Source organism: Ostrinia furnacalis, unplaced genomic scaffold, assembly GCF_004193835.3.
Source record: "Ostrinia furnacalis isolate ACB-3 unplaced genomic scaffold, ASM419383v2 OfSCF1808, whole genome shotgun sequence".
Classification (NCBI taxonomy): domain Eukaryota; kingdom Metazoa; phylum Arthropoda; class Insecta; order Lepidoptera; family Crambidae; genus Ostrinia; species Ostrinia furnacalis.
In genome coordinates, this window is record NW_021132047.1 from 324,494 (window position 1) to 328,925 (window position 4,432).

Sequence of the window (4,432 nt, forward strand, 5' to 3'; positions counted from 1 at the left end):
GTTAGAATTTAACTTTTCTCTAGGACAAACTTGGCCTTCACTGATTGGGTTATTGGTGGTCAAGTAGATCCTGGCTACACAGGAGTTGCAGCGGCGGGAACGAGAGGTGGCTAAGTCTCTTACATGTATAGATATGTATAGAATTCCTTCATCGAATATTCATCATCATCATTTCAGCCACAGGACATCACTGCTGATCAAATGCGTCCCCCAGTTATTTTCAGTGTCCGGTTGGTAGCGGCCTGCATCTAGCACCTTCCTGCTACCTTTATGAGTTCATTTGGTCTCCTAGTGCCGGCCGGCCCGTGGGGTAGCAAGGTTCTGGAGTGGAGGCCACGTACCGGAAAACGCAGCGTGGGACGTCCACCCACAAGGTGGACCGACGACTTGATGAAGGCGCTGGATGGAGGCCGCTACCAACCGTGCGATGTGGAAGTCATTGGGGGAGGCCTATGTTCAGCAGTGGACGTCCTGTGGCTGAAATGATGACGATGATGGCCTAATTGTGGGTGCAACGAATATTATTAGTTTTTTTTAGGATATTTCAGAAGCAAATACTATATCTTGTTTATTATAGAGTCAATTTATAAGGCACGGTGCGTATGCGCACTTAGCGCTGCATAAAGGCGGCGCCTTTGCTATGAATCCATTAAATCGAATACTTTTCAAACAGTTTCTTAGCAATTATCGATTTTTTTGCGATTTTCGATCCATTTAAGACTGGATGCTTTACAGTGTTTGGTATTTGACCTGCGCGAGAGTTTGTGTAGGGATGTTCGATTTATCGATATAAATCAAATCAAAATTTATTTATTTGCTTAATTTCAGGGAAGTACATAAGCGGTGTGAGAGATAAATCAAATCAAATCAAAATTTATTTATTTGCTTATTTTCAGGTAAATACATAAGTGGTATGGGACGTCCATCTACATAATAGCGGGAAGGCGCTGGATGCAGGCCGCTACCAACCGGGCGATGTGGAAAACATTGGGGGAGGCCTATGTTCAGCAGTGGACGTCCTGTGGCTGAAACGATGATGATGATTTGGCTGAAATGGAATAGAATTTTGAGCGTTGATTGGTGCTCTTCTTAGAATCGATCAAGCTTTTATCAGGGGAATAGTTTGCGTGAATTTCAGTTTCCCATAGAAAAACTTCATTCCCCGTGTATTTCTTAGAAAAATAACCCAACTCTGCCATATTCTGCAATATTTTTTTTAATAAATAAATACCTTTATTGAAGTTACAAGTTTTATCATTACAGGATTTGGTACAACTTCTTTTAAGTTTATAAAAACCTGTATTAGAATTGATACCATGTTACACATTAATTGACTGGGCGGTACGAAGTCGCTGGGCTAGCTAGTCTTATACTATAGACAACATAGAAACATACGAAACTAGGATGATAATAATATGTACTTAGAAACATACTTTATTCAGAACAACAAACTAAATTTGTACAGGTAGGTAATTTACAAACTTAAAAACTATACTATTTACAAAAAAAAATACAATATTTACAAAAAAGGAGAATAATAATATTATTGTGTTTTTTATACTAGACTAGCGACCCACCCCAGCTTCGCACGGGTGCTAAGTATGCATGCATATAAACGATCCTCTTGAATCACTCTATCTATTTAAAAAAACCGCATCAAAATCGGTTGCGTAGTTTTAAAGATCTAAGCATACATACGGACAGACAGCGGAAAGCGACTTTGTTTTATACTATGTAGTGACTAGATGATGAGTAGGATGATATAATACTATAGATGCCAATTTATCGATAAATCCATTCAATCGATATGTCGCGGCACTACGTATGGCTTCTTCACGGCTGTTATGCGCGCGCAGCTTCGGTTAATAGGATAATTGTAGGCTCTGTAATTATTGGAAACACACGGGCGATTAAACGGGGCGGGAGCGACGCGTTTGCGATCGAAGTAGAAATAAACAACTAGGTATAGTATATCTTGCTACTCACGAAGGCGAGTGAGCTTTACTTGTGTGTGTACGTGTACATGCACATAACGATAGTGTAATGTCTATCAAAACTTTTAGAAAACGAACAGTAGCGAGCCACCACACATATAAAGCTCACTCGCCTTCGTGAATTGCAACAACTATACCTAAAGCTTTTGTCCTTGTGCATTTCGGTATACTCTGTCAAAAAAGTCTTTATACCGCGTGTTCCTCTTCCAAAAATCGTGATAAAAACTATCATAATTTTTCCTTGGGTCTCACAGCAGGATATAGCATGTGACTAAAATTGTATCATAAGGTAGCAGGAAGGCGCTGGATGCAGGCCGCTACCAACTGGGCAATATGGAAATCATTGGGGGAGGCCCATGTTCAGCAGTGGACGATCTATGACTGAAATGATGATGAACATTGAATCGATAAGAGTGTTTTTCTGTGATACATAAGACAGCTGAAATGAATGTTAAACACCTGTACGTAATTCTAAATAAGTTTCTATTCTATTTGTTATAATTGGCATTAAAAGCGTCTATGTACCTACGTCTTTATAAGTACAAGAAAATGTGTTATAATATAAATTAATTTTATAAAACAAGGAAAAAATAACGTTTGTTTGTCATTTAATTGATCAATTACTTTTAAATAAGGCGTTGCACGTTAATTGTGATTTGATGTAATGATATAATTCTCACTTTATTGAATAATTGCGCAATTATTATTGTAATAAACAGATAAACAGATAAGTGCACGTGACTTTATGACTTTTGTTATGATTATTAGTTAATATTAATTATGAAAGAAGATTTTATTTTTTGTTACTTTCTTTACCAAAATAAGTGGTACTAAATTCTAATATTGATTGTTGTGTAATAAAAGTAGGTATATTAGATTAAAAAACCTGTGTTTTTATTAAATTTCGACCGATTTTAACACTTTTCATTAAAAGACTCGAGACCCGAGAAAACTCGAGACTTTGGCCTCGAGAATTCTCGAAACTCGAGAAAAAACATAGGTCGAGAAATCAGAAACCCTAGTACCAATCCAGTATCTACAGTAGGCGCGCAAGTTCATGTCCATCCTGAGGAATGCGGTAGTGCTGTTACCTAACTAATTATGCTAATGTCGATATCGATAAATAATTATTACCAATTAAGTAGGTCAACCTTGTCTACTTATTCCATATTTTTGCAACTTATAAGTAAGTATAAGTAGGTAAATAAGTAAGTAAGTAAGGCCCCGATGGACATGAACTCGCGCGCCTACTGTAACTTGCCCATGGAATTTCCCCTCTGAAGTTCTTCTCAAACGTTTTCACAAACGCAGCGATCACTGACGCAATATCTCCCGTATGTTTCCACGTAATTGGCGCTGAAGATGGCGGCGGTAATTGCGCCGGGAGTGCCAAGTGGGAGTTGAGATATATACAAAAATATCTTTGTATGTTTGTGGCCAAATTGCTTCGAATCAAACAATACCTTCCTTTTTTTGTATTAACCTAAAGATGTCCACCAAACCTTCCCGTTTTTCGCTTCGTTATTTGCAATAAAATGACGTCCACTGCTGGACAAAGGCCTCCCCCAAGGATTTCCACAACGACCGGTCCTGCGCTGCCTTCATCTTTTTTTTATCCACAACGAGGAAGCTCTTGGCCTGTATCTCACCTGATGGTAAGTGATGATCAGGCCGAAGGTGGAAGCGAGCTTCACCCGGAATCCTCAACCACAGAGGAACTGGCTATCTTACCTCTAACTGCCGGAACACAACAATGCTGTTAACATTGTTGTTATGGCGACAGACTTAGGTAAAATGTTGGTAGCTAGCCTGGCGGACTTAGAACAAGCCCTACCACCAACCAAACCGAACAGAAAATTCTGCCCCCACTGGGAATCGAACCCGGGACCTCTGCGTCGGAAGCAGGTGGTCTAACCACTAGACCACAGAGGCGGTTAATCTAGACTAGATGCTTCTCGGGACCTTTACCATGTCGTTGGCCCACGGATGGGACTGTTTTTATCGATTTTTTATTACTTACATAGCCCGACGGATTGGCAAGCTGAAGTGGCAATGAGCAGGGCACGTAGTAGTACGCAGAACTGTGAAGGCAATGTACCGTGTGACGTCCACCCACAAGGTGGACAGACGACCTCATAATGGTAGCAGGAAGGCTCTGCATGCAGGCCGCTACCAACCGGGCGATGTGGAAGTCATTGGGGGAGGCCTATATTCAGCAGTGGACGTCCTGTGGCTGAGATGATGATGATGAAGCAGAGTCAGAGGCAAAACTAGTTCATCAAAAGTAGGCACCACATCCGTGGTCTAAGTATTGAAATGTTTATGTGAAAATTATGCAAATTCGTATAATTTTATATTTACTTTAAAATTAGCAAGCTCCATTATAGATAGATGTGATTATGTATAGTTGAGTTGATAAGCAAATAGTTTGATTTCAA

General features: G+C 39.9%; 1 non-coding gene across 1 annotated transcript; it reads right to left on the bottom strand.

The window, feature by feature from the left end:
- Positions 1 to 3,854: 3,854 nt before the first annotated feature.
- On the bottom strand, positions 3,855 to 3,926 carry TRNAR-CCG (transfer RNA arginine (anticodon CCG)). Its single transcript has one exon. It is a non-coding gene; the product is annotated as a tRNA-Arg (tRNA).
- Between the last annotated feature and the right edge of the window lie 506 nt (positions 3,927 to 4,432).